This window comes from Delphinus delphis, chromosome 4 (genome assembly GCF_949987515.2).
Source record: "Delphinus delphis chromosome 4, mDelDel1.2, whole genome shotgun sequence".
Classification (NCBI taxonomy): domain Eukaryota; kingdom Metazoa; phylum Chordata; class Mammalia; order Artiodactyla; family Delphinidae; genus Delphinus; species Delphinus delphis.
Genome location: NC_082686.1, coordinates 138,177,719 through 138,201,431, shown reverse-complemented (window position 1 = coordinate 138,201,431; position 23,713 = coordinate 138,177,719).

The window sequence follows — 23,713 nt, the reverse complement described above, 5'->3', positions numbered from 1 at the left end:
TGGTAACCACAAAGTAAAAACCTCCAATAGATACATAATAGATAAAGAGAAGGGGACCAAAGCAAAGCAGTACAGAAAATCATCAATTCACAAAAGAAGGCAGCAAAAGAGGGAGAAGGGAACAGGGGAACTACAAAAGAGCCAGAAAACAATAAGATGTCATGAGTAAGCCCTTATCTATCAATAATTACTTTAAATGTAAACGAAATAAATTGTCCAATCAAAAGGTGTAGAGTGGCTGAATGGACTAAAAAACAACACCCCATTATACACCATCTACAAGACTCACTTCAGCTTCAAGGACACACACAGACTAAAAGTAAAGGAATGGGAAAAGGTATTCCATGCAAATGGAAACTAAAATAGATCTGGGGTAGTTATACTTAAATCAGACAAAATAGAAGTCAAAAACCATAACAAGAGACCAAGATGTCATTATATAATGATAATTGCGTCAATTCATCCAGAAGATATAACAAATATAAATACATATGCACTCAATATTGAAGCCCCTAAATATACTAAACAAATACAGATCTGAAGGAAATATAGACAGCAATACAACAATAGTAGGGGACTTCAATATCCCATTTTCAACAATACATCCAGGCAAAAAAATCAATGCAGAAACATTGGATATGAACTATACCTTGGATCAAATAGCCTAACAGACATGTATACAACATTCTACCACAAAGCATCATAATACACGTTTTTCTGAAGTGCACATGAAACATCTTTCAGAATAAATCATATGTTAGGTCACAAAATAAATCTTAAAAAATTTAAGAAGATTGAAATTATACTAAGTTTTTTTCTGACAAAAATGGTATAAAACTAGGAATCAATAAAAGGAGGAGAATAAGAAAATTCACAAATATGTGGAGGTTAAACAATATGCTACTGAACAACCAATGGGTTAAAGAATAAATCAAAAGGAAAATGAAATGGAAACAAAACATACCAAAATTTATGGGACTCAGTAAAAGCACTTTTGAGAGGGAAGTTTATAGTGATGGACTCCTACATTAAGAAGAAAGAAAGAGCTAAAATAAACTATGTAACTTCACACTTCAAGGAAATAGGAAAAGAAGAACGAAGCCCAAAGTTAGTAGAAGGACGCAAATAACAAAGAGCAGAAAAATTGAAGAAGAGACCAGAAAAACAATAGAAAAGACCAATGAAACTAAGATCCATGTTTTGTTAAAGATAGAAAAAAACAGACTAACTTTTAGCTAGACTATGAAATAAAGAGAGAAGACTCAAATAAGTAAAATCAGAAATGAAGGAAGAGACATCACAACCGATGCAAAGAAATACAAAGGATCAAAGAGACTACTGTTAAAAGTATATTAAAAATTTTTGATAAACTGGAAGAAATTGATAAATTCCTAAAAACACAAATACAACTTATCTTGACTGAATCATGAAGAAATAGAAACTTTGAACAGATCAATAACAAGTACGGAGATTGAATCAGAAATCAAAAAACGCATCAAAGAAAAGCCTAGAATCAGATGGTTTTACTAGTAAATTTTAACAAAAAGTTGAAGAAGATTTAACACCAGACTTTCTGAAAATGAAGTTTGAAAAAGAGAAATGGAAAAAAACAAAGAGGAGAGAGCACTCCAAAACATTCTATGAAACCAGAATTAACCTGATGCTAAAGCCAGATAAGGACACTTTAAGCAAAGAAAATTAAAGACCAATATCCCTGATGATTATAGATGCAAAATTCTCAACAAAATACTAGCAAACCAAATTCAGCAGCACATTAAGAAGCTCATGGTCAAATGGGATTTGTCCCTGGGATACAAGGAGGGTTCAGAAATGCAAATCATTAAATGTGATACATCACATTAGCAAAATAAAAGTAAATACCATGATCATCTCAATAGATGCAGAAAAAATATCTGGCAAAATTCAACATTCTTTCATGATAAAACTCACAATAATTTGGGTTTTTAAGGAACATACCTCAACATATAAAGGCCAATGTATATAACAAATCTACAGTTAACATTATACTCAATGGTAAAAGTTTGAAAGTTTTCCTGTAATGTCAGGAACAAGACATGGATGCTCTCTCTTATTCAGCATAGTACCAGAAGTCTTAGCTAGGGCTCTCAGGTAAGAAAAAGAAATAAAAGACATCCAAACTGGAGAGGAAGAAGTAAAATTGTTTGTCTGTAGATGATACAATTTTATATATGAAAATCCTAAAGACTCCACTAAAACACTATTAAAACTAATTAGTGAATTCAGTAAAGTTGCAGAGTACAAAGTCAACATACAAAAATCAGTTGTGTTTCTATACACTAACAAGGAGCTATTGGAAAAAGAAATAAAACAATTCCATTTATAATTGCATCAAAATAAAAATATAATTCTTAAGAACAAATTTAACCATGGAGGTGAAAGATCTATACACTGAAAATAGCAAGACATTGATGAATGAATTGAAGAAGACACAAATAAATGGAAAGATATCCTGTGTTCAGAGAATCAGAAGAAATAATATTGTTAAGATGTCAATACCACCCAAAATAATCTACAGATTCAACACAATTCCTACCAAAATTTCAACAGCACTTTACACAGAAATAGAAAAAAATTCTGCAATGTGTATGGAATCACAAAAGAACCTGAATAGCCAAAGTAATCATGCGGCAGAAGAACAAACCTGGGGGCATCGCAATTCCTGATTTCAAACTTTATTACAAAGCTATAATCATCAAAAGAGTATGTTAGTGGCATAAAACTGACACACAGATCAATGTAATGGAATTAAAAGCCCAGAAATAAATCTGCACATATATAGTTGACAAATATTTGACAACAGTGCCAAGAATACCCAATGGGAAGAGGATTGTGTTTTCAAAAACAATGTTAGGAAACAGAATATTCACATGCAGAAGAATGAAATTAGACCCCTATCTTAGACCACTCACAAAAATTAACTCAAAATGAATTAAAGACTTATATGCAAGACCCAAAACTATAAAACCTCCAGATGAAAATATAGGGAAAATGCTCCCTGACATTGGCCTTGGCAATGATTTTTTGGATATGATACCAAAAGCGTAGGCAACAAAGGCAAAAATAAACAAGTGGCACTACAGCAAACTAAAAAACTTCTGCACAGCAAAAGAAAAAATCAGCAAAATGAGAAGGCAACTTATGTAATGAGAAAATATTTGCAGACAAATACCTGATAAGAGGTTAATATTCAACGTATATAAGAAACTCATAAAATTCAATAGCAAAAAAAAAAAAAATCTATCATCCAATGGTCAGAAGACTTGAATAAACATTTTTCCAAAGAAGACATTTCAAGGGTCTATGAAAAATTGTAAACATCACTATTCACTAGGGAGATCAGATCAAAATCACAGTGAGATAACACCTCACTCCTGTTAGAATGACTATCATGAAAAAGACAAGAGATAACATGCTGGTGAGAAAAGGGAACCCTTGTGCAATGTTGGTGGGAATGTAAATTGGTACAGCCACTATGAAAACAGTATGAACTTTCTTCAAAAAATTAAACATAGCACTACCATATGATCCAGCAACCCCACTTTTGTGTATATATTGGAAGTAAATGAAATCATTATCTTGAAGAGAAATCTGCATTTCTATGTTCATTGCAGCTTTACTCACAATAGCCAAGACATGGAAACCACCTAAGTGTCCATTGAAGGATGAATGGATAAAGAAAATGTGATACAGACACACGCACACACACACACACACACACATGAATATTATACAGCCATAAAAAGAAGGAAATCTTGCCTTTTGTGACAACATGGATGGACCTTGAGAGCTTTATGCTAAATGAAAAATGTCAGATAGAGAAAGACAAATACTGTGTATATTCTCACTCATTTGTGGAATCTAAAAAAGTTGAACTCATAGAAATAGAAAGTAGAATGGTGGTTGCCAGGGGGTGAAGGGTAGAGGGAATGGGAAGATATTGGTCAAAAGGTACAAACTTCCACTTATAAGATGAATAAGTTCTAGGGATCTAATACACATTATGGTGACAATAAGTAATAATACTATATTATGTATACATTATATTGTATGCACTGTATTATATATACTACAATATACATTATCTATATTATATAAATATAATACAGATTATATACTTAAAAATTGTTGAGAATAAATCTTACATGTTATTACCACAAAAAATTATAATTATGTGAGGGGATGGACATGTTAACTTTATCATAGTAATCATTTTGCATTATCAAATCATCACACTATAGACCTTAAACTCACATATATGTCAACAATTTTTCAATAAAGTTGGAAATAAAGAGATAAATAAATAAATTGGGCATTTTTTCCTATCCATTTGTAGAAGTTATTAAATACTTGGAGGCTAACTTAGTACTTGCCTGATCAATATATTTTCATAGTTTTACTTTCAACATTTCTGTGTGTTTTACATGTGCCTCTTCTTTAAAGCATAAAGCTGCACTTTTTTGACTTTTCCTCCATTGCCAACCTACCAGCAATTTATATCAATACCCCTTCATGAACATTCCTTGAATCAATCCAGCTGTTTCCATATCCATTGCTACCACCTTTGTCCATTTATTGTCTTGTTTCACCTGGACCACTATGCACAGACAGGTCTTCCTTATCCAAATATGCTCTCTTCCAATCCAGTCTCCATTCCCAGGCACACATGAGATTTTTAAAATCTAAAAAGAAAATTAAATTTAAAATTGTAAAAATCTGATCATGTCACCCCTGAACTTAAGAACTTTTTAACTACTGCTCTCTAATATGATCTCCAAATCTTAGCACAGATTGCAAGGCCCTTCATGGTCTGAACTATGGTAATCTCACCATCCTTACCCTATGCTATTTTCCCCATTGATCTTGATGCTTCAGCCACTCTTCATTCTGTTCCTCCAATATGCCATGCTTTCTCCTGCCTCTGAGCTTTTACACTGTCGTTTCCTATGTCTCTGATATTTTTGCCTAACATCTGTTAATCCTTTGCACCTTAACTTGAGCTTGAGTTATTTAGTGAGACCTCAACGACCCCATCCATAAATGCACCTATCTCAGATGAAGTTAGCTGTAACAAGCTCCAAAAATTTGCCAATAAATCCTGCTTTTGTTAATACTTTTATTTTGATGCTTTATAATATATACTATTTATATAAATATCTACAAAAATAATAATTGATAAATGATACATAACCACAGTCTCAATATAAAAAAAATAATGACAATTATACAGAGTAAAAATGCAAAGATTTCCCACATAATTTTTTATTTTTTCTCTCCCAAATCCTTTTTTTTTTTTTTTTTTTTTTTGCGGTACACGGACCTCTCACTGTTGTGGCCCCTCCCGTTGCGGAGCACAGGCTCTGGATGCGCAGGCCCAGCGGCCATGGCTCACGGGCCCAGCCGCTCCGCGGCATGTGGGATCTTCCCGGACCGGGGCGCAAACCCGTGTCCCCTGCATCGGCAGGCGGACTCTCAACCACTGCACCACCAGGGAAGCCCTAGGTTTCTTCTTAAATGTCACCTTCTTAGAAAGGGTTTTCTTGTTAATCGTATATAAAAACAGTAAACTCCCTAAACCCTGTCTATTTTCTTTTCCTAAGCTTATTTTATGATTCTCTACTGCATTTGTTAATACTAACCTTATATATTTATTTATTTGCTGTATCTCAACAGACTCTAATTTCTATTAGAAGAGAAATTTTGGTCCATGACTGTATTCCCAATGTCTAGATCAATGCCTGGCAGGTAGTAGGCTTTCAATAAATATTTGTTGGATAAGTGAATGAAATAAATCACGCTTCCTGTGCTACCTGCTTTCTTAATTATCATTACTTTAAACTCACTAACTTCATTGCTAGAGAGTGCCTTTAAGCTTAGACATTTCACCCAAGAATTAGAAAGTCATGTTCACAAGGTATCTAGAATCACAAAAACATTTTTTATATAAGAGAACAACAAAAAGATTGAGAAAATATATTAATGTGTGAGAAATAAGTGGCTTCCCAGAAGCCCACTCTGCTCAGTGGTTTTGGCTGAATATAAAGCCTCTGGTCTTTTCAAGGGGATGTCTTTCCCCAAAGCACCTAGTCCCTTGGCAGGATCTGGTTATCATTTTATGTGAAGAAAATATCAAGATTTAAGATGTTGAATTCTATTCACAGCTCTGCTAATTCTTAACTGTGTGGCTTTAGCATGTGACTTCACTTTCCCTGGGCTTCAGATTTCTCACCTGTAAAATCAAGGCAATTATACTGTCCTGGCTTCCCAGGGATGCTATGAGGAACAGTCAATGATAGTAATCATTAAAGAGGTATTCCTATCTCCACTGGATATTAATCAAGCACCATGGTATGCAAAACTCTGTTAACTCTCTAAGATGCAGAGTGGATGGATAACAAAGAATATATCAGACATCATCTGTAGCCTGAAAGAATACCTGCTACAAAAATAAGAAAAAAACAATAGCATTATGCCAAAGAATTGTCCTCTGTATGGCCACAGTTTCCTTGTCATTTTTCTCTTTATCCAAACCTTTACTCTCTCAGCTGTGAAATGAAAGAAGAAAGAAGCTATGGTGGCATTATGTCACAGAATTTCAGAGGCTTGAAGGATCCCAGCGGTTCTCTGCCTCTAGCCCAACCCTTTCACTTTAGAGATAAAATAATTGACAACAAGAGAGATGTGAGCATTTTCCAGGTTCACCAGGCTGAGGGTCTAATCTTCTAACCCCAGTTCATTGTGCTGGCTGATATACTAGCCTGCTCTTTACTGTCCCAAAGAATAGCATGGTGGCTAGATTCTATTTCTGGCAGCATGAACGGCCACCTCTCTTTCAATGAGAAGCCCAGTCATTTAAGGCTATTAATTTGCAGGTAGCTTGGGTCCTAAGGATGAATTTGGACAGAAGATGATGAATAGAAATTAATAGTTTTTGAACCCTCTACCACTTTCTATCTAAATATTCTACTAACCACTTTATATCTTCTATTTTGGTTCAACCTTATGATAACCATACAAGAGAGACATTATCATACTTATTTAATAAAGAATCATGTTTTTATACTGTTTAATAACTGAATATCTGGAAATTTATATAACTTGCTTTATTTATTTTATTTTTTTTAACATCTTTATTGGAGTATAATTGCTTTACAATGGTATGTTAGTTTCAGCTTCACAACAAAATGAATCAGTTACACATATACATATATTCCCATATCTCCTCCTGCTTGCGTCTCCCTCCCTCCTTGCTTTAAATGACACGTTTATTAAGTAATAGAGTTAAGATTTGGATACAGATTTATCTTGTTCCCAAATTCTCTTTTCATCACTACAGAATATAGGAGAAGATTTGTGCTTCAGCGAAAGCTTATGTATCTTTTATAGCAAGGGCCAGCAAACTTTCCCTTAAAGGGTCCAATACCAAATATTTTAGGTTTATAGGCCATAAGGTTACCTCTATCCAACTTTGCCATTTGGCATGATAAGCAATATATTAACAAATGGTTGTGTTTCAATAAAACTTTATTTACAATAACAGATGGCTTGGTTGCAGCTAGAGTTTTTCAACCAGTAGTCAAAAGCTTAACTTTGAGTTAACTGACCCTGACCCTTTGGGCACTGTCTTACAACTAGCACTGTTAGTTGTAGATAACCAAGAACAATGTAAAATAGTTCGTGTTTATAGACATGTAAATTCTGTTTGTTAGAGATTCAACTGTCTTTCCTTTCTCACTGTGGAAGGAGCCAATTTTGCCTTCCACTTGCACATTCATTTCAACAGTCCTGGTCTGCACATATGCCTGCTTTTTGGATTCTCCTTTGAACAGGTTTGACATCTGCTAGTCTCCTATTTCATTAATGAATTAAATAAAGTGTTTAACACATGTTCAATTTATATCTGAGAGTCCTTATATTACCTTTTATGAAAATTATCCTTTAACAACAGCATAGCAAAAAGCATGAACATACTCCCTCTCTACATCCTATCTTGTAAAAATGTGACCTCATCATTTTTTCTTCCTAGCTTTGGAAGAAATAAGAACACATCTGTTTCTGGGCCCCAGCAGAGACTGAGAGAGATCCCATCACCTGATTCTCTCTATTGGCTGGGATGTGCCATTATTTTCTTTTCTCTTATGCAACATGAAGTTTTCTTCCTATTCATCATGTCACTGCATGTCATAAGGGAACATCAACACAATTTACTTGTCTTTTACAATGGGAAGAAAGAAAGTTGCCAACGTGATAAAGTGGTCTCCTTCACAGACTTGACAGAGGTGTTCTCCATTTTATGCTTAGCTGATGTGCTAAAGACAAAGCAAATTGATTCTGGAAATAAACATAGTTTTTCACACTTACCATCCTCCTCTCCCTCTCTCAGCTCCCTTCTGACCTGGATCATTTAGTACTGGATTCACCAGGGCTTGCAAATGACAACTATTCATTAGCAAATCTTAGCTTCTCAAGGTTGGGAAGAAGCCTTAAGTGTTATCTCTTTCATGACAACAATGAAAAAGACAATAGTAATATCACAACAATAATAACAGCTAACATTTTTTCATCACTTTTTTGGGCTGGGCAATCTTTTTTTTTTTTTTTAACATCTTTATTGGAGTATAATTGCTTTACAATGGTGTGTTAGTTTCTGCTTTATAACAAAGTGAATCAGTTATACATATACATATATCCCCATATCTCTTCCCTCTTGCATCTCCTTCCCTCGCACCCTCCCTATCCCACCCCTCTAGGTGGTCACAAAGCACAGAGCTGATCTCTCTGTGCTATGTGGCTGCTTCACACTAGCTATCTATTTTACATTTGGTAGTGTATATATGTCCATGCCACTCTCTCACTTTGTCCCACCTTACCCTTCCACCTCTCCGTGTCCTGAAGTCCATTCACTATGTCTGTGTCTTTATTCCTGTCCTGCCCCTAGGTTCTTCAGAACCATTTCTTTTTATTCCATATATATGTGTTAGTAAACGGTATTTGTTTTTCTCTCTCTGACTTACTCCACTCTCTATGAAAGACTCTAGGTCCATCAACCTCACTACAAATAACTCAATTTCCTTTCTTTTTATGGTTCAGTAATAGTCCATTGCATATATGTGCCACATCTTCTTTATCCATTCATCTATTGGTGGACACTTAGGTTGCTTCCATGTCCTGGCTATTGTAAATGGTGCTCCAATGAATATGGTGGAACATGACTATTTTTGAATTATGGTTTTCTCAGGGTATATGACCAGTAGTGAGATTGCAGGGTCATGTCATAGTTCTATTTTTAGTTTTTTAAGGAACCTCCATACTGTTCTCCATAGTGGCTGTATCAATTTACATTCCCACCAACAGGGCAAGAGGGTTCCCTTCTCTGCAGCATTTATTGTTTGCATATGTTTTTGTGATGGCCACTCTGACTGGTGTGAGGAGATACCACATTGTAGTTTTGATTTGCATTTCTCTAATGATTAGTGATGTTAAGCATCCTTTCATGTGTTTGTTGGCAATATGTATATCTTCTTTGGAGAAATGTCTATATAGGTCTTCTACCCAATTTTGGATTGGGCTTCTTGTTTCTTTCATATTGAGCTGTATGAGCTGCTTCTAAAGTTTGGAGATTAATCCTTTGTCAGTTACTACATTTGCAAATATTTTCTCCCATTCTGAGGGTTGTCTTTTTGTCTTGTTTATGTTTTCCTTTGCTTTGCAAAAGCTTTGAAGTTTCATTAGGTTCCATTTGTTTATTTTTGTTTTTATTTCCATTTCTTTAGGAGGTGGGTCAAAAAGGATCTTGCTGTGATTTATGTCATAGAGTGTTCTGCCTATGTTTTCTTCTAAGAGTTTGATAGTGTCTGACCTTACATTTAGGTCTTTAATCCATTTTGAGTTTATTTTTGTGTATGGTGTTAGGTAGTGTTCTAATTTCATTCTTTTCCATGTAGCTGCCCAGTTTTCCCAGCACCACTTGTTGAAGAGGCTGTCTTTTCTCCATTGTATATTCTTGCCTCCTTTCTCAAAAATAAGTTGACCATATGTGTGTGGGTTTATCTCTGGACTTTCTATCCTGTTTCATTGACCTATATTCCTGTTTTTGTGCCAATACCATACTCTCTTGATTACTGTAGCTTTGTAGTAGAGTCTGAAGTCCGGGAGCCTGATTCTTCCAGCTCCGTTTTTCATTCTCAAGATTGCTTTGGCTATTTGGAGTCTTTTGTGTTTACATACAGATTGTGAAATTTTTTGTTCTAGTTCTGTGAAAAATGCCATTGGCAGTTTGATACATACTGTATTGAATCTGTAGATTGCTTTGGGTAGTATAGTCATTTCACAATGTTGATTCTTCCAATTTATGAACATGGTATATCTCTGCACCTGTTTGTATCGTCTTTAATTTCTTTCAGCAGTATCTTATTATTTTCTGCATACAGGTCTTTTGTCTCCTTAGATCAGTTTATTCCTAGGTATTTTATCCTTTTTGTTGCAGTGGTAAATGAGATTGTTTCCCTAATTTCTCTTCCAGAGTTTTCATCATTAGTGTATAGGAATGCAAGAGATTTCTGTGCATTAATTTTGTATCCTACTAGTTTACCAAATTCATTGATTAGCTCTAGTAGTTTTCTGGTAGAATCTTACGGATTCTCTATGTATAGTATCATGTCATTTGCAAACAGTGACAGTTTTACTTCTTCTTTTCTAATTTGGATTCCTCTTATTTCTTTTTCTTCTCTGATTGCTGTGGCTAAAACTTCCAAAACTATGTTGAATAATAGTGGTGAGAGTGGGCAACCCTGTCTTTTTCCTGATCTTAGTGGAAATGCTTTCAGTTTTTCACCATTGAGAATGATGTTGGCTGTAGGTTTGTCAGATATGGCCTTTATAATGTTGAGGTAAGTTCCCTCTATGCCTACTTTCTGGAGGGTTTAAATCATACTTGGGTGTTGAATTTTGTCAAAAACGTTTTCTGCATTTATTGATATGATCATATGGTTTTTCTCCTTCAATTTGTTAATGTGATTGATTTGCATATATTGAGGAATCCTTTCATTCCTGGGATAAAACTCACTTGATCATGGTGTATGATCCTTTTAATGTGCTGTTGGATTCTTTTTGTTGGTATTTTGTTGAGGATTTTTGCATCTATATTCTTCCATGATATTGGTCTGGAGTTTCCTTTCTTTGTGACATCTTTGCCTGGTTTTCATGTCAGGGTGGTGGTGGCCTTGTAGAATGAGTTTGGGAATGTTCCTCCCTCTGCTATATTTTGGAAGAGTTTGAGAAGGCTAGGTGTTAACTCTTCTCCAAATGTTTGATAGAATTCACCTGTGAAGTTTTGTTGGGCTTTTGTTTGTTGGAAGATTTTTAATCACAGTTTCAATTTCAGTGCTTGTGATTGGTCTGTTTATATTTTCTATTTCTTCCTGGTTCAGCCTTGGAACATTGTGCTTTTCTAGGAATTTGTCCGTTTATTCTAGGTTGTCCATTTTATTGGCATATAGTTGCTTGTAGTAATCTCTCATGATCCTTTGTCTTTTTGCAATGTCAGTTTTTACTTCTTTTTCATTTCTAATTCTGTTGATTTGAGTCTTCTACCTTTTTTTTTCTTGATGAGTCTGGCTAATTGTTAACCAATCTTGGTTATCTTCTCAAACAACAAGCTTTTAGATTGATTGATCTTTGCTATTGTTTCCTTCATTTCTTTTTCATTTATTTCTGATATGATATTATGATTTCTTTCCTTCTGCTAGCTTTGGGTTGTTTTTGTTCTTCTTTCACTAATTGCTTTAGGTGTAAGATTAAGTTGTTTATTTGGGATGTTTCTTGTTTCTTGAGGTAGGATTGTATTGCTATAAAATTCCCTCTTAGAACTGCTTTTGCTGCATCCCATAGGTTTTGCTTCATCGTGTTTTCATTGTCATTTGTTTCTAGGTATTTCTGGATTTCCTCTTTGATTTCCTCAGTGATCTCTTGGCCTCCATGTGCTTTCATTTTTAACAGTTTTTTTCTGTAATTGATATCTAGTCTCATAGAGTTGTGGTTGGAAAAATATTTGATTCGATTTTGTTAAATTTATCAAGCCTTGATTTGTGACCCACGATATGATCTATCCTGGAGAATGTTCCATGAGTACTTGAGAAGAAAGTGTATTCTGTTTTTTTTGGATGGAATGTCCTATAAATATCAATGAAGTCCATCTTGTATAATGTATCCTTTAAAGCTTGTGTTTCATTATTTATTTTCATTATGGATGATCTGTCCATTCGTGAAAGTGGGGTGTTATAGTCCACTACTATGATTGTGTTACTGTCGATTTCCCGTTTTATGGCTGTTAGTATTTTCCTTATGTATTGAGGTGCTCCTATTTTGAGTGCATATATATTTACAATTGTTATAACTTCTTCTTGGATTGATCCCTTTATCATTACATAGTGTCCTTTTTTGTCTCTTGTAATAGTCTTTATTTTAAAATCTATTTTGTCTGATATGAGAATTGCTATTCCAGCTTTCTTTTGATTTCTATTTGCATGGAATATCTTTTTCTATCTCCTCACTTTCAGTCTGTATGTGTCCCTAGGTCTGAAGTGGGTCTCTTGTAGACAGCATATATACGGGTCTTGTTTTTGTATCCATTCAGCCAGTCCATGTCTTTTAGTTGGAGCATTTAATCTACTTACATTTAACGTAGTTATTGAAATGTATGTTACTATTACCATTTTCTTAATTGTTTTGGATTTATTTTTGTAGGTCTTTTCCTACTTTTGTGTTTTCTGCCTAGAGAAGTTCCTTTAGCGTTTGTTGTAAAGCTGGTTTGGTGGTGATGAATTCTCTTAGCTTGTCTGTAAAGGTTTTAATTTCTCTCTCAAATCTGAATGAGATCCTTGCTGGTAGAGTAATCTTGGTTGTAGGTTTTTCCCTTTCATCACTTTAAATATGTCCTGCCACTCCCTTCTGGCTTGCAGAGTTTCTGCTGATTGTTCAGCTGTTAACCTTTTGGGGATTCCCTTGTATATTATTTGTTGTTTTTCCCTTGCTGCTTTTAATTTTTTTCTTTGTATTTAATTTTTTTGTTTGTTTGTTTTTTTGCAGTACGCAGGCATCTCACTGTTGTGGCCTCTCCCGTTGCGGAGCACAGGCTCCGGACACGCAGGCTCAGCAGCCATGGCTCATGGGCCCAGACACTCCGTGGCATGTGGGATCTTCCTGGACCGGGGCACGAACCCACATCCCCTGCATCGGCAGGCAGACTCTCAACAACTGTGCCACCAGGGAAGCCCTGTATTTAATTTTTGATAGTTTGATAAATATGTGTCTTGGAATGTTTCTCCTAGGATTTATCCTGTGTGGGACTCTCTGTGCTTCCTGGCCTTGATTGACAATTTCCTTTCCCATATAAGGGAAGTTTTCCACTATAATCTCTTCAAATATTTTCTCCTTCCCTTTCTTTTTCTCTTCTTCTTCTGGGACCCCTATATTTTGAATGTTGGTGCATTTAATATTGTCTCAGATGTCTCTATGAGTGTCCTCAATTCTTTTCATCTTTTTTTTCTTTATTCTGCTCTGCAGTAGTTATTTCTACTATTTTATCTTCCAGGTCACTTATTCATTCTCCTGCCTCTGTTATTCTGCTCTTGATTCCTTCTAGAATATTTTTAATTTCATTCATTGTGTTATTCTTCATTGTTTGTTTGCTTATTAGTTATTCTAGTCCTTGTTAAACATTTCTTGTATTTTGTCCATTCTATTTTCAAGATTTTGGATCATCTTTACTATCATTACTCTGAATTATTTTCCTGGTACACTGCCTATTTCCTCTTTATTTTTTTGGTCTGGTGGGTTTTTACCTTGCTCCTTCATCTGCTGTGTGTTTCTCTATCTTCTCATTTTGCTTAACTTACTGTGTTTGGGGTCTCCTTTTCACAGGCTTCAGGTTTGTAGTTCCCATTGTTTTTGGTGTCTGCCCCCAATGGCTAAGGTTGGTTCAGTGGGTTGTGTAGACCTCCTGGTAGATGGGACTAGTGCCTGTGTTCTGGTGGATGAGGCTGGATCTTGTGTTTCTGGTGAGCAGGAGCACATCTGGTGGTGTGTTTTGAGTTGTCTGTGACCTTATTATGATTTTAGGCAGCCTCTCTGCTCATAGGTGGTGTTGTGTTCCTGTCTTGCTAGTTGTTTGGCATAGGGTGTCCAGCACTGTAGCTTGGTAGATGTTGAGTTCAGCTGGGTCTTAGCATTGAGATGGAGATCTCTGGGAGAGCTTTTGCCATTTGATATTATGTGGAGCCAGGAGGTCTCTGGTGGAGACCTGAACTCTGCTCTCTCACCTAAGAGGCACAGTCCTGATACCTGGCCAGAGCACCAAGACCCTGTGAGCCACACAGCTCAGCAGAAAAGAGAGAAAAAAAGGAAGAAAGATAGAAATAAAATAAAATAATTAAAATAAAAAAATTGTTAAAAATAAAAAATATTAAAAATAATTTAAAAAAGAAACAAAAAAGAAAGAAAGAAGAGAGAAACCAAACCAAAAAACAAATCCACCAGTGATATCAAGCACTAAAAACTATACTTAAAAAAAGAAAAAAATACTGGACAGACAGAACCTTAGGACAAATAGTAAAAGCAAAACTATACAGACAAAATCACACAAAGAAACATACACATACACACTCACTAATATATATATATATATATATATATATACATATATATATATATATATATATATATATATATATATATATATATATATATATATATATAAAAGAGGAAGAGATCAACCAAATCAATAAACAAATCTACCAGTGATAATACACTCTAAATACTAAATTAAGATAAACTTAAAACCAGAAACAAATTAGATGCAGAAAGCAAACCCAAAGTCTATAGTTGCTCCCAAAGTTCACCACCTCAATTTTGGGATGATTCTTTGTCTACTCAGGTATTCCACAGATGCAGGGTACATCAAGTTGATTGTGGAGATTTAATCTGCTGCTCCTGAGGCTGCTGGGAGAGATTTCCCTTTCTTTACTTTGTTCTCACAGCTTCCGGGGTTCATCTTTGGATTTGGCCCCGCCTCTGCGTGTAGGTCGCCGGAGGGCATCTGTTCTTCGCTCAGACAGGATAGGGTTAAAGGAGCCGCTGATTCGGGGGCTCTGGCTCACTCAGGCCAGGGGGAGGGAGGGGTACGGATGTGGGGTGAGCCTGCGGCAGCAAAGGCCAGCATGACATTGCACCAGCCTGAGGCACGCTGTGCGTTCTCCCGGGGAAGTTGTCCCTGTATCCCGGGACCCTGGCAGTGGCGGACTACACAAGCTCCCTAGAAGCGGGGTGTGGATAGTGACCTGTGCTTGCACACAGGCTTCTTGGTGTCTGCAGCAGCCCCCTTAGCATTTCATGCCCATCTCTGAGGTCCACGCTGATAGCTGTGGCTTGCAACACTCTCTGGAGTTCGTTTAGGCAATGCTCTGAATCCCCTCTCCTCACACACCACGAAACAATGGTCTCTTGCCTCTTAGGCAGGTCCAGACTTTTTCCTGGACTCCCTCCCATCTAGTTGTGGCGCACTAGCCCCCTTCAGGCTGTGTTCATGCAGCCAACCCCAGTCCTCTCCCTGTGGTCTAATCTCCAAAGCCCGGGGCCTCAGCTCCTAGCCCCCACCTGCCCCAGCAGGTGAGCAGACAAGCCTCTCAGGCTGGTGAGTTCTGGTCAGCACCGATCCTCTGTGCGGGAATCTCTCCACTTTGCTCTCTGCACCCATTGCTGCGTTCTTCTCCGTGGCTCTGAAGCTTCCCTGCCATCCACCCTCACCCCCGTCTCCACCAGTGAAGCGGCTTCCTAGTGTGTAGAAACTTTTCCTCCTTCACAGCTCTCTCCCCGAGTTGCAGGTTGCGTCCCTATTCTTTAATCTCTTTTTTCTTTTTTCTGTTGTCCTACCCAGGTACATGGGGACTTTCTTGCTTTTGGGGAGTCTGAGGTCTTCTGCCAGCGTTCAGTAGGTGTTCTGTAGGAGTTGTTCCACGTGTAGATGTATTTCTGATGTATTTGTGGGGAGGAAGATGATCTGCATGTCTTACTCCTCCGCCATCTTGAAGGTCTCTTCCCCGGGGAATTTTTGAAATGTTTTATTTGTAGAATGCCCAGGATAGAGTGCCTGTTGTCTTAACCTAATTATTAGTAATCCCCTCTTCAGTCTCAAAAGTAACTCAGTTTGGATGGTATATTATATAATTATCCCACTTATGTATGGTATCTGATTTTATCTTCATGCAATTTTATAAAGTGAGCATGATTATGATAAATACATGAAAGTAATGTGCTTCAGTGCATGAACCTAGTAAGTCAAGAAGTTGTGATTTGAACCTTGGAAATCTGACTATTAACTATTATGTTATTTTTCCATTTGCAAGTCCGTCATATCTGAAACTGTACAATCAAGTGGTTATCCACTGAGAGAGAACCCACCATCTAGTATAGGAACCAGTTCCATTTTTGTATTATGTGCTGAAAGTCTTTTTGTTCATTATGCTGAAATCTATTCCTCTGTAGTTTCAGAAACATGGACCAAAAAATAATTAGAACCAGATTGTAAAAGGCTTTTTTATTCCATGTCAAGGAGTTTGTGTTATATTTGAATCTGAAGGCAACAGGAGGGGCAAGAAAGTTGCTTTTTAAATTTTGGGATCTTAAGATCAGAGGCATTGATTGTAAATTATGCAGGAGGAGACTGAGAGTTTCACTAATCCTGAAGATAATCATTAGGAGATTTTACTCTTACACAGCACTTTAGAATCTTATATTTGGTTTTACTCTTAGAGCCAAAGTTTACAGAAAATGTGGATGAACAGCTCTGTAGTCGCATGATTGATGTGTTAAGGGTTGGTGAGATTTTGTCTTCACTCATACACAGGCAACTCTTATTAAAATAGTAGGTAGGCAGGAATTCTCTCTTGCACTTGACCATCAAGCAGAAGCTCTGATTATCATTAAGATAATGAAAACAGAAAAGAAATCAGAAAAGAAATGTGTATTTCTCCCCCTTTCCAGAGGCATATGTGACAGACCTGTCAGATTCATCATACTAGACATCATGTTTTGAAGATAGTTTTGTATTAGACAGGTTTAGCCAACTACAGAAAACCACGAAGCTGTGATTTGACGAACAGAAGATATACAAACTTGTGAACATATGTGGGAAATGGGAAAAGTCATTGGCCAAAAGGAATATTTTTTAAGTATCTGAAATAACTGCAGTTTTCTGTGATGAAGCTAAAGGAAATATGTGTAAGGAGATCCAAGTCCTCACTTTCAAAAACATTTTTCCAGATGCATTTTCTTTCTTTCTCCTGGGAGTTTGTGATCAGATTATCCAGCTGTAAAGTAGACAAAATACCTACTCCAGTATATTTATTGTTGAGAGCATTATTAAGTTCACTGCTTTTCATTTAAGAATGGGAGAATTTTGATTGCCAACTTTAGAACGCTCTTAAAAATAAGAGCTTCAGAGCTCAGTGTAGCAAGGAAGCTTTTAAAAACTCCACGTTCCATTTGCCTGTGGCAACATTTGACCTCTTTCCTCAAGCCTGCAATTTAAATTTCTACCGTATTCCCCTCACAGCCTTGGAAACAAACCAACAATTATTTTTAAACAGGAACCATTATAGTTTAAATATCACATGTCTTATTTGGTTATAGAAACATTTTACCTTTAATTAAGTTTGTTGCAAAATCCATGTTTCCAATCAAAGAGAAAATGTGCTGTGAAGTTCAAACATAAATTCACTGTTGGAAGAGGTGGTGCACTTTAGAATGTTTCCTAGCGATTTTGTAGAAATTGGAACAATGACTTGTTCCATTTTAGGGGAGCTGTTTTAGTCCATTTGGGCTACTCTAACAAAAATCATAGACTACATGGCTTATGAACAACAGAAATGTGTGTTTCACAGCTCCAGAAGTCCAGGATCAAGTTGTTGGTAGATTTGGTTTCTAATGAGGACCAGCTTACTGGTACATAGACGGCCATCTTCTCACTGTGTCCTCATGTGGTGAAGGGGAGAATTTTGGTCTCTTCAGCTTCCCAAAAGGGCATTAACCCCATTCATGAAGGCTTCACCCTCATGACTTAATCACCTCCCAAAGGTCCCACCTCCTAACACCATCACACAGAGGGTTGGAGTTTCAATATATGAATTCTGGAGGGACACAAAAATTAAGTCTATTTTAGGAGCTATTTGCTTCTATACATGCTTAATAACAGTGCCACCACTTTGTCCAACTCCAAGGAGCACTATTTTCACTGTGTTCTATGTAGTCTAAAGGGATCCAATATAATGTTGCCCTCTTGGACTTAGCAACTCCATGTCAATATTTTCATGACCTTGACTTGTTCAAAATTGCCAAGATCATAAGAGAGGAAGAACATGTAATAAAATTATTGAAGGGATCAATTGAAAGAAAATGTGCATCTCAAGTTAGAGGACAGTGATTAAGTTCATGGTTTACTGTAACTGAAAATCTAATTTTTGGATCCTGAAGTTGAGTAATCTTGGCAAAAAATAGTGTAATAGAGCAAAATTGAATAAAATCCTCACTGTTAAGGAATCAAATTGCTCCTGAAACCTAACAAAAACATACCACTAGCTTTGTTTAAAACCTTAGTGAATTATGACACTATTCTCTCCATTTTCTAGAAGTTAATTATTTTCTTGCTCACCAGTCCATCTGGCTTAGTAGAACTGAGCTCACATTCAGAATAGACAACTTCATGATTTTAGGTATTACCAAATAAGTTAACTTTTGCTTTTAAATTCTTGGGGGCTCAATGATTACAGAGGACTTAAAATGACTGTCATTTATAGCTAAGTGACTGGTGTTGTCTATTAGAAACACGTGGCATAGGTAGCTGAATTTTGGATGCAATGACTGCTTCTAAAACAGGTGTTTACCAGAACAGCACAATAAGTGGTATTGCAATTAGGGATGACAAGAGCATATTTAAAAACCAGTGCATATCTGTGCCTATTAAAATACACTGATGTAAACAAAGGCCCATAACACATTGATCTCACAATGCTCAACTAAATAGACTTTACATTTTGGCCATGAAATAGATGTCTATTTTAGCCTAGGAGCACGCTCACGACCACTTCAGGTCTGGTAGGGGTTGAAAGCAATGTTATTAAGGAGAAGAGCTCCAGATGGTCCCAGGGAAAGGGTTTGTTCTATTATAATAAACACAAGGAAAGGCTGACAAGCTCTATGAATGACAGATGAAAATAACAGGCAATAAATGACATCTAAGACTGATGCCTCATGAGAAGAAACTGAGCAGCTCTGAGCAAATATGGCATGTAAAATGGAAAGATATTCCTGAAGAAAGAGATAAAAATATCCCCAGTGAAAGCCCAGGAAAAAGAGGAGATAGGAAGTTTCCCATGGATGTCATTTATGTACTCTGCTGGCTCCAAGAGCAGCATTTTTACTTATTATTATTTTAACCTTTAATTATGGAACACTTCAAGCATGTACAAAACTAGACAGAATGGTAAAATGAACCTGTACCACCAACCAGCTGTTATCATTGCATGGCCAAACTTGTTCCATTTTAATTCCCACCCACTTTCCACATCCTCCTTTTTTAAAGCAAAATATCAAACACTATATAGTTTCATTTGTAAAACATTTTATATGAGACCTCATTAATGTAGCCTCGTATTATCATGATAACATCTAAAATTTAACAGCAGTTTCTGAGTATCATCAAATATGCAGACAGTTCAAATTTTCAGTTGTATCATTAAACGTCAATGATCCTTTATGTTTATGTTTTCTTTGCTTGAACCAGGCTCTACAGTACAATTGTTTGATACTTCCAAGTCTCATTTTTTTTCTTTCTAGGTGTTTCCTCTGTCTTTCTGTGACTGTCTCTTTCTCCCTCTTTCTTTTCTTGGAATTTACTTGTTTAAGAAATGTAGTCCTATGGATTCACGATGGTTTAGATTTGCTGACTGCATCCTCATTGTGTTTAATATGGTCCTCTGTGCTCTGTGTATCCTATAACTTGACAGCTAAGTTTAGAACGTTTATCAAATTTTAAATTGCTTTGGATTTGGTTTGGTTTTTGGCATTGTTACCTTAGAGATAATGCTGAGTTCTTTCATCAGGGCTATAAATGTCTAGTTACCTCTCATGTTGTGATATTAGCAGCTATATATCTGTTAATTCATTAAAGATTGTCAAATGACATATAAAATACACATACATTGGCATATACATATGCAATGTCATATACATTGCTATACTGCAATATCTTATTTCTATTATTACTTTTTCATTTATTAGCTGAAATAATTCTTTAAAGAGACTCTTAACCTCTTATTTGTTTACTCCATGACACAGTTCATATTGAAAGGGAAGGGTAAATGCATTATTCTTTTCCTTTTTTTACAGTCTTAAAACTAATGAGGGAAGAGAGGGGGAAGATGGTGGAAGAGTAAGATGCGAAGATCACCTTCCTCCCCACAGATACATCAGAAATACATCTACACGTGGAACAACTCCTACAGAACACCCACTGAATGCTGGCAGAAGACCTCAGACTTCCCAATAGGCAAGAAACTCCCCACGTACCTGGGTAGGGCAAAAGAACAAAGAATATACAGAGACAAAAGCATAGGGACGCGACCTGCACCAGTGGGAGGGAGCCTTGAAGGAGGAAAGGTTTCCACACTCTAGAAGCCCCTTCGTGGGCGGAGACTGTGGGTGGTGGAGGGGGGAGCTTTGGAGCCACTGAGGAGAGCACAGCAACAGGGGTGCGGAGGGCAAAGCGGAGAGATTCCCGCACAGAGGATCGGTGCCGACCGGCACTCACCAGCCTGAGAGGCTTGTCTGCTCACCCGCCGGGGCGGGCGAGGCCGAGCGCTGGGAGAGGACTGGGGTTGGCAGCGTGAACACAGCCCGCAGCGGGTTAGTGCACCATGGCTAGCCGGGAGGGAGTCCGGGGAAAAGTCTGGACCTGCCGAAGAGGCAAGAGACTTTTTCTTCCCTCTTTGTTTCCTGGTGCACGAGGAGAGGGGATTAAGAGCACTGCTTAAAGGAGCTCCAGAGATGTACGCGAGCCGTGGCTATAAGCACGGACCCCAGAGATGGGCATGAGACACTAAGGCTGCTGCTGCTGCCAAGAAGAAGCCTGTGTGCGAGCACAGGTCACTATCTACACCTCCCCTCCCGGGAGCCTGTGCAGCCCACCACAGCCAGGGTCCCGTGATCCAGGAAAAACTTCCCCGGGAGAACGTACGGTGCGCCACAGGCTGGTACAATGTCACGCCAGCCTCTGCGGCCGCAGGCCCACCCCGCACTCCATGCCCCCCCTCCCCCCGGCCTGAGTGAGCCAGAGGCCCTGAATCAGCGGCTCCTTTAACCCCATCGTGTCTGAGCGAAGAACAGACACCCTCCGGTGACCTACACGCAGAGGCGGGGCCCTGGGAACTGTGCGAACAAAGAAGAAAAAGGGAAATCTCTCCCAGCAGCCTCAGGAGCAGCAGATTAAAGCTCCACAATCAACTTGATATACCCTGCATCTGTGGAATACCTGAATAGACAATGAATCATCCCAAATTGAGAAGGTGGACTTTGAGAGCAAGATTTATTATTTTTCCCCTTTTCCTCTTTCTGTGAGTGTGTATGTGTATGCTTCTGTGTGAGATTTTGTCTGTATAGCTTTGCTTTCACCATTTGTGCTAGGGTTCTATCCATCCATTTTTATTTTGTTTTTATTTACTTTAAAAAATTTTTTTCTTAATAATTATTTTTTATTTTAATAACTTTATTTTATCTTACTTTATTTTCATTTCTTTTATCCTTCTCTCTTTCTTTCTTTCTTTCCTTCTTTCTTTCTTTCTTTCTTTCTTTCTTTCTTTCTTTCTTTCTTTCTTTCTTTCTTTCTTTCTTTCTTTCTTTCTGCTTTTTCTCCCTTTTATGAGCTGTGTGGATGAAACACTCTAGGTGCTGCAGCCAGGAGTCAGTCCTGTGCCTCTGAGGTGGGAGAGCCAACTTCAGGACACTGGTCCACAAGAGACCTCCCAGCTCCACGTAATATCAAACAGTGAAAATCTCCCAGAGATCTCCATCTCAACACCAACACCCAGCTTCACACAACGACCAGCAAGCTACAGTGCTGGACACTCTATGCCAAACAACTAGCAAGACAGGAACACAACCCCACCCATTAGCAGAGAGGCTGCCTAAAATCATAATAAGGTCACAGACACACCAAAACACACTACCAGACGTGGACCTGCCCACAAGAAAGACAAGATCCAGCCTCATCCACCAAAACTCAGGCACTAGACCCCTCCACCAGGAAGCCTACACAACCCACTGAACCAACCTGAGCCACTGGGGACAGACACTTAAACAACGGAAACTACGAACCTGCAACCTGCAAAAAGGAGACCCCAAACACAGTAAGATAAGCAAAATGAGAAGACAGTAAAACACACAGCAGATGAAGGAGCAAGATAAAAACTCACCAGACCTAAAAAATGAAGAGGAAATAGGCAGTCTACCTGAATAAGAATTCAGAATAATGATAGTAAAGATGATCCAAAATCTTGGAAATAGAATAGACAAAATGCAAGAAACATTTAACAAGGACCTAGAAGAACTAAAGATGAAACAAGCAATGATGAACAACACAATAAATGAAATTAAAAATACTCTAGAAGGAATCAATAGCAGAATATCTGAGGCAGAAGAACGGATACGTGACCTGGAAGGTAAAATAGTGGAAATAACTACTGCAAAGCAGAATAAAGAAAAAAGAATGAAAAGAACTGAGGACAGTCTCAGAGACTTCGGGGACAACATTAAACACACCAATATTCGAATTATAGGGGTTCCAGAAGAAGAAGAGAAAAAGAAAGGGACTGAGAAAATATTTGAAGAGATTATAGTTGAAAACTTCCCTAATATGGGAAAGGAAATAATTAATCAAGTCCAGGAAGCACAGAGAGACCCATACAGGATAAATCCAAGGAGAAATATGCCAAGACACATATTAATCAAACTGTCAAAAATTAAATACAAAGAAAACATATTAAAAGCGGCAAGGGAAAAGCAACAAATAACACACAAGAGAATCCCCATAAGGTTAACAGCCGATCTTTCAGTAGAAACTCTGCAAGCCATAAGGGACTGGCAGGACATATTTAAAGTGATGAAGGAGAAAAACCTACAACCAAGATTACTCTAGCGAGCAAGGATCTCATTCAGATTTGATGGAGAAATTAAAACCTTTACAGACAAGCAAAAGCTGAGAGAGTTCAGCACCACCAAACCACCTTTACAACAAATGGTAAAGGATCTTCTCTAGGCAAGAAACACAAGAGAAGGAAAAGACCTACAATAACAAACCCAAAACAATTAAGAAAATGGGAATAGGAACATACATATCAATAATTACCTTAAATGTAAATGGACTAAATGCTCCCACCAAAAGACACAGACTGGCTGAATGGATACAAAAACAAGACCCATATATATGCTGTCTACAAGAGACCCACTTCAGACCTAGAGACAGATACAGACTGAAAGTGAGGGGATGGAAAAAGATATTCCATGCAAATGGAAACAAAAAGAAAGCTGGAATAGCAATTCTCATATCAGAAAATAGACTTTAAAATAA